Raw genomic sequence first — 8,174 nt, forward strand, 5'->3', positions numbered from 1 at the left:
GTCCGCTGGCTCCAAGGCAGAAACAGCATGGTGGAAGGGCCTGGAAAGCTGCTCACCTCATAGGCAGAAAGCAGAGGGAGAAGGGAGGAGCTGGAGACAAGAATACACACTTCCAAGCCCCACAGTACTAGTGACCCACCCCTGATGACCAGGCCCCATATCCAAATGTGAGACTCTGGGGATATTTTAGATCTAAACCTACCCACATGACCTAATTTTACCTGAATCACTTCTTTAAGGCCCTGTGTCCACACACAGTCACAATCTCAGGTACTGAGGGCTTGGGCTTCAGCGTTTGTATTTGGGTAGGATTTGGGAGATCACTATGCTGGCGCTGTGAGCCACCTTTGGTTGCGTGAGTGGATCTAGTGACAGGATATGTCAGAAAAGGAACCACAGTAGCAGGTGCAGTTTTTACAGGGATAGACTTGTAAACTACAGTTCAGTGACATTGACTCTGAGCCTGAGAAAAGATACAGGATGCATCATTATGCACTATCTTTAAAAGCACTTAGGGAAAAGAAAAATCAAGATCTCTGGGGCCAATGCAAATCCACGGGAATCACGCAAAAGCTATCTGATCACTCTCCTTCCCAACTAGATTCTCAAGATGAAGAACATTCACTGAGCATCTGCTCCATGCCAAACTCTGTGCAGGCCCAGCTTCTGGGAGTTTACATTCTCCTCAGAGAATCAGATGTCTGCACAAAGAAGAACCTACCATGTAAAAAGAACCAAAAGAAGGAAACACGTGTGGCAGAGATTACAGAGTGTGATTAATTTATTTTATCAAGGAACTAGGGCCAACGAAGATGGGCAAAGGAAGCTTCCTCAAGAGGATGCTTGGGCTGAGATTTGGAGAGAAAACTGTTTCTGAACAGAGGAAAGGGCTTGGAGCATCCCACACAGATGCCGGGGAGCGGTGTGCAGGAAAGGCTGCATCGACAGGGGAAGAAGTACTTACGAATGTTCACCTAGGAAAAGATGATGGTCAGAAAAGCAGAGATGCTGGCTTTTCTTCCTGGAATGTAAAATATAAGGTGATATAGAAGGACATAAAGGCCAAGAGGAAATAAGAAGCTGCCAGGCCGCAAGACAGAACCTTCTCTACCAGGAAAGGAACGAATAGGAGATGTTAGGAATGGAGGACAGACATCGCAATTAACACCTTGGACAGAAGCACTATTTAAATCTTGAAGCAAAATGGTGAATGTGTCGGTTCAGGCACAAAGGAACAGAGCAGACAGACAAGGATGAGGCCACTGTGCTCACCTCCCTCTCGGAGCTCTCTGGTCAGCTTCTCTGTGTTGGTTCCAATCTGTTCTATCCGCCACCCCTGCTTATGTCAGAGGCTGGATCCAGGGATGCTCACCTGCTGTGCTCTCATCTGACAAATCCTGCCACTCAGCAGTAGGGTGCTCATCCGTCTGCACTAATAGAAGAAGTACCAGGAAAGCTTATCACATCTCAGCATGAGACAGTCCATCCGTGAGGGTACAGCAAGGCTAACGACTGTCCCCACTGGAGCCGAGAATCAGAGTGGGCAAGAGGGAGCAGCCCCCCGGAGAGGGAAGGAAGGGTGTTGAGCAAACCAACCAATCCCTGGTGAGCATTTATGGGTCTACAGACCTTATCCAAGAAAGAGACTAGGAAGAGAGATATAATGGCAATGCTAGGACTGGTTCAGAACCAGAAAGGACTGGTTCAGAATTGAGAGATGCCTGAGACCAGAATTAACAGTAAAGTGCACAAAGGAGAAGAGGAACAAGAGATGGCATGCAGATTTCTGAGTTGGGAGCCCCTATGCATGGAGATGTCGCTACTGAGAGAATTAGGATATAAGGTGAGAGTGGGTTTGAAGCAAGGTAAAAAAAACACAGCTTGGGCATCTTGAATGTGGAGTTTATCTTCCAGTCCCTAGGTGTCAGTTGTTAGGTCTTGCAGGTCAGAGAAGAAGGCTGGACCAATACCAGAGATGAGAGGTGTGGGCCTGGTAGAGGTTAAAAGTATGCATGGTGGAGAAGACAGCTGAGGGTGAGGGGCATTGTAGAGATTATGTATTTCCACTCACTTGAGCAATATAGGGGCTGTCAAAAGTCATACACTTGACTGAAGTCCTGGGAATCAACTATGATGAGACCAGCAGGGCTGTGGCAGGAAGCTGTGGGAAATACCATTTGTGACATGACAGGACAGCAGAAGGTGGCCCCAAGCTCCAAGCATGTGCTTGAAGAGCCCGAGGCCCATGGTCATCTCCCTGCCTCTGCACCCTGACTTAGAAGTCATGATCAAAGTCATTCCCTTCTTCAGAAATAAAGCTGTAGGACACTCGCTTATTTTCTCAGAGATTTCCCAAATGTCTCCACACATCACAAAATCATCCCAAGCCCAGAATCTCATCTGAATTTAATTAACTCAAAATTCTCAAGTTTCATCATCTAAGTGAGAGGTGGGGGATACTTTGGGTACAATCCACCAAGCATCAAAATTCTGCTCCACCTACAGATCTGCAAAACTAGGTGTCTGCTCCTAAAATACAATGGTGGGACAAGACTAGGCTGCCAGTTATAGACACTTAACTCAGAAGAAGGAGAAAATGGAAAGAGGGAAGGGAGCAAGGTTCTGAAATCCAGCTAGGGTTTTTATCCCCAGAATAATCTGTCTCTTGGCTCCACTTTGGACTTTATATGATGCCCTCTGCACTGCAGGCTCCATCCTCTGCAAACAGAGTTCTGTCCCCTACATTATCCTTCCTCTTGCACAGAAAGTAGCATGCACTTGAGCTGCAGGATTTTATCAGTGTGCTCCTTTCCCACAGACTTTCACAGGACCCACCCTTCTATCTCGTTTCATATTGCCTCCCTTGCATGTAAACTGGCAGTGTTTCTGTGCTAGAAAACTTTCCAGAAGCTTGTGAGTCTTTTTTTTTTTTTTTTTTTTTTTTACTAAACCAGAGCTCCTTCACAGCCTTTCCTAGATATGCTAGTCTCTCTTTTTGGCATTTACTGAAATGTCAATGATGCGATAGAGGCTCAAAAGTTTTCTAGGTGTCCTCTGGAATCCATCCAGGGAATCTGTGAGAGACTTTTGTGCTGCAAGCAATGAACGGAGCCAGCCTGAGAGGGAGCCCACATGGGCTGCTAGGCCTAAGCCTTTGGGAGTTCCCACCATGCATCATGTTCCCAGTCATCAGTCAAGGAGCTAAGGATTTAATGTGTGCTCTACTGGGTCTGGGCTTCTTTGCTTGCTTGCTCTCCTCCTTGCTCTTTCCATGTTCCTCCCTTTTGGAGTGGGGATGCTTCCTGCGCTCCACCATGGAGTGCTGGAATTATGTAATTTATATTTTATTTTTACATTGGGTTGAGTTTGCCTTGCACCTCAGAGGAGACTGTGGACTTGTACTACTCGGCAATGCTACAATGGTTAGCATGTTGGAGATTCTTAGGCAGGAACTGAATACATTTTGCATTGTGGGACAGACATGAGTCTCTGAGGGCAGAGGCACAATGGCTTGGATCGCAGGTGGCCCCCAAGTGTCCATGTGGCAAAGGCTTGGTTTCCTTTGCACAACTGGAACCACTAACGGGAGGGCCTAGTGAAATCCCTTTCCCTCTCCTTTTCTCTCTCCCTCTCCCTCTCCCTCGCTTCTCTCTCTCTTCTTTCTAGCCACCATGAAGTGAACAGGTTTCCTCTGCCATGTGCTCCCATCATGAAAGTCTCACTGCAGGACCAAAACAGTGGGACCAATCATCTTGCCTTAGTTACTTTTTTCATTGCTGAGACAAAATACCCAGCACTCAAGGTTAAAGGAGGAAGGGTTTCTTGAGCTCACAGTGTGTAGTGGTTTCAGTCCATAATTAGCTGGCTCCAAGGCAAGGTGGCACGGCAGAGGGGGCATCACAGAGGACAAAGAGTTCATGGCAGGCAGAAGTAGCAAAGCAAGAGTGGGAGCAGAGCCGGCCTAAGAGAGAAGCCACAGGAGCTACAACCACTGGCAGTGTCGTGGGGGCACACCACGTGGGGGCAGAACCACTCAAGCCTTTTGGAGTTCACAATTTGCCACAGATTTCTGGGGGTGCTGCACATGGAACTGTGAGACTTAATGTTTTCCCTGCTGGATTTTGGTCTTGCTTTGTCCCATTCCTTTCTCCCCTTCTTTGTACCTTTTGGAATGGAAATGTCTATTTTGTGCCATTGAATGTGGGAAGTGTTTCATTTTCTTTTCACTTATACAGGGGCTTGTAGCTAAGAGTTAGCCTTAAATCCTAGAGGAGACTTTGGACTTGGACTTTTCAGCAGTGCCAAACCTATTAGGACTTTGGCAACTCTTAGAGATGGACTAAATGCCTTTTGTATAAAGGGATGTGCGTGAGTGAGAGGTCAGCGGCAGAATATTATGGATTGTGTCTAGATGTCCCTACAAAGCCTCATGTGCTCATAGGCGGGGCTGTTTAGAGGTGGCTGGATCTACAGAGTGTGTGACCCTGGGATCAATTCATGGTGCAATGCTAGGTAGGCTCAAGGACACTAGGATTAAGTGCATGAGTGCTACCTGCCCTAAGTAGCCTGGATAAAATATGAGGGACAGAAAGTGGCTTGTCTTGTCTCTTTCTTGCTCTTGCCTGTCTGCTTGCCAGGGACTATGTCTCCTCTACAATGCCCCTCTATCATGCCACCAGCTATGGACTGAACCCCTACAAACTGTGAGCTAAATGAACCTTTCCTCCCTAAACTTTGAGTGTTGGGTATTTTGTTTCAGCAACTCAGAAAGTAACTAAAACACCCTTTTATATGAAAACATCTGAAACCATGAATCAAAATAAATCTTTTAAAATTTTGAGTTGATTTATCTCAGATACTTTTTCACAGCAATGGAAAGCTGGCTAGCATAACACCCAAAACAAGAAATAGTTGTCACCTCAAATCCTTGGTGCTTTAAAATGAAATTGAAATTGAAATCACATGTAGATTGGCAGAAAATAATAATGTGTTTAGAATTCCCTCTTCTAGCCCTTGAGAATTAGAGAATTTAAAAGGATTAAAATTGCCACGCTGCCGGAAAGATGTCTTTGAGCCCACAAATATTAATATTCCTGTAAACTAATGTGTGGCCATTTTGTGACCATGTGATTCTAGCAATCCATAGCCCCTGGGACAGGGACCTCACTATGGCTTCCTGCGACAACGGCATTGCAGGGGAGCTTCGGCTCACTGTCAGACACACAGCCTTCACCGAAAAATGAAGTGGGGCAGAGTTAAAGTTGAAAATTCAAATGTAAATATTCAAGTTTAAAAACAGTGATATATTTATATCCATTGCTCAGCTTCTACATTTCCCAGATAAGGTTTACTAGTTTTATTACTGAAGTACAATCAAAGCACAGACTTCACAGTTTGGGAGCCTACATGCCTGTGATAACAATATTCACGGCCAAACAGCAAAATTTGCTAAGCACGAGGCAGGCTGGGGCTAAGCTACTTGCGTGGAGGCAAGAGAGGCGTCTAAATGACTATGTTGAGTGAGAAATGAGAGGTCCAGGGAGGATGGGGACTAGCGCGGCAGATGCCCTGTGCCACACGTGTCATCTCACCCCATCTTTCCACTATGACATACTGTCACTGTGCAGAGGAAAGGAAGGCACTTTTCCACGTTCACATGCACAGCTAGAATAATGGCAAGCTGAGTTCTAGACCCAAATACAGCCGCCTGGAAAGGGCACTCTCTTTACTCTCTTCTGTCTTCTGCAAAGCATAAGGATGTTCTTTGGAAGCCCCAGCAGGGTGATAAAGCTGCACGGAGAAGCCAGGAGAGATGCAGAGGAGGAGGACAGAATTAGTGAGTGGAACTGGCGAGGGGGCACTCAGGCCAGGCTGGCGGAGTAAGGATGGGCTGCCTGGAGACCGCTTGAGCATAGCACTCCACGTGCGGATTCCGGCTGGAGACCTGGAAGGTGGCCACAGCCGCCCTCCTGGGCAAAGGGGACCCACCTGCAGTACAGGACCGAGCAAGTGACCCAGGGCTGTGTGCTTCAGAACCACACCGCTCTGCAGTGTAGAGTAGAGACAAGGAAGAACCCTCAGTGCTGAGAGAAGCAGTGGGGAGGTTACAAGGGACCCAGGCAGGATAAGGAGCTTCTGAATTCCAGGGACGGAGGGAGAATGGCAAGACAGGCCAGCTGCCCACGGAGGTGAGAGATCGCAGGATGAGCCTGGACAGGAAGTGACCGATGGGGGCATGCAGGGACACAGGAGGAGGGGGAGTTCAGTGTGTCTGACTCAGACTTTCCACCAGGGAAGAAAGCAGGAGAGAGCTTTTCACACTGTTCTCAAGGAAAACCGGGTACCAACGCCAGTGGAAGAATCCAGCGCACATAGCCCCGGAGCAGGGATCTCTGGACGGCGGGGATGAACATGGCCACACGGCCACACCATGGGGCATCACAGGACAACAGCATGTGCAAAAGAAAGAAAGCAAGAGGTAGAACACGCAGGCTCTGACCCGCTTATAACAGGCACTGACCGACCTGGAAACCTGAGCCCTGTTCCCCTGACCGCCTCCCAACACGGCCGCATGGGGATGTTTCCAGCGCATGGGTTCCGGAGCACACTGAAGCCACAGCACCAGAGGCACCCAAAAGGGAGTGAGCTGCCGGGTCCTGGGCAGAGACCAGACACCCAAACAAAAGTCCTCCGTGGACATCAAAGCTAAAGCCAGAGCAAAGACATGCTGGCGAGGGCAGGGAGATGGCAGACACAGACAGAGCAGCTTGAGAGGCTGGAGGGAGAGGCGCCCAGCGAGGGACACAGGGCCCAGCTGCCAGGTCAGGAAGCAAGGAGGGAGGAGGGCCCTGCACGCGGAGGCACGACGGTTCTGGAGGAAAGAAGGCCGCACCTGCTCAGCGCTGCAGGGCTGCTAAGAAGACAGGTGGACAGGGGACACGGGGTCAGTCACACACCGAGTCCTAACTCTGTGGGAGGAAAGGATGCACACAGCTGTGGAGGTGCAACTGTATGTAGTTAACGCAGATCAGGCCGGCCCCGGTCTCCCTGTGATGCTGTGTGAGGACCAGCCATCCCTTAGCCAGCAGGACCCGTGGGTGGAGGTGGAGGGAAGACACAGAGACTGCTGAATCCGGGCTCCCTCGGGGAAAGCACCTCCATGAGGACCTTGGACGGTGGGGTCAAAGGCACACCGCCCCTCCAAGACTGGGGTTCACATAGGAGGGCGGAAAAGAGAGTGCAAGTGGGGCCCAGGGTCCCTCCTGGCGCTCGGAGGACCGGGGCTTCCTAAAGGACTTCGTTCTCGAGGACAGGCAGCCCAGCCACAGAGGCCCAGCGACCTTCACCCAGACAAACCTGCAAGTTCCCAAGGAAATACAGCAACGTGGTTTTTATTTTTTTTTAAAGCATGCCATAGTAAAATATAAATGCAGAATATAATGCATCCAATTGTTTTCTTAGCTATCAGTGAGAAGGGTGGTGGAAGTAGAAACGTTTGGTGTTTCAGGAGTGCATTCTAGGGCTTTGGTCCTGCTCCTTTGCTCTGTTTTCCAGACAACTCGCCGGGCATCCAGTGTCACCCCCCGGCCACCCATCTGCCCCAACATCCTGTGCCATGCAGGGCAAAACTGGTCATTCATTCTCTGGTGTTTTCCCGCCCGTTCCTCTCGGCGTCCAGTTCCTCCCTCTGGGACGGGAGCTTCCTGAGCTCAGGACACTGCCCACCTTCATCCCTGAGCCCCTCGGCACCCAGCACGCTCCCTGGCATGCTGTGGGCGACAATGAAGTTTGGAGAGTTTTTCCAGAGGAGTCGACTGCAGGGGGCCGGTGGGTGATTTCCCCACCGCTTTCTCTCACGCCGAGGACAGAGAGAGCGTGGTGGCCTGTGTGTCACCGATTTCTCCCGCCGCTCCTCAGAGAGCTCAATTCCTCTGCGCTCCCGGGCCAGCCCCACCACGACCCAAGCGCTGCTGCAAAGCGGCTGCCGCTGTGTGGCGCTTTCCCAGCAGAGGGCGATGGAGAGCCACGCAGGACGACGTCGGCAGTTCGCAGGAGAGCTCGGGCTGGTCTTCTCCCAGCGCGGATGTGAGGACAGCCCGAGGCGACGGTCTGCGGCAGGGGTCCTCCCGGAACCGCAGCCTGGTCGCAACCACTCCTTGTCCTCCTGACCCGGA

The sequence above is a fragment of the Chinchilla lanigera genome, unplaced genomic scaffold, assembly GCF_000276665.1.
Source record: "Chinchilla lanigera isolate Chin_1 unplaced genomic scaffold, ChiLan1.0 scaffold00006, whole genome shotgun sequence".
Taxonomy (NCBI): domain Eukaryota; kingdom Metazoa; phylum Chordata; class Mammalia; order Rodentia; family Chinchillidae; genus Chinchilla; species Chinchilla lanigera.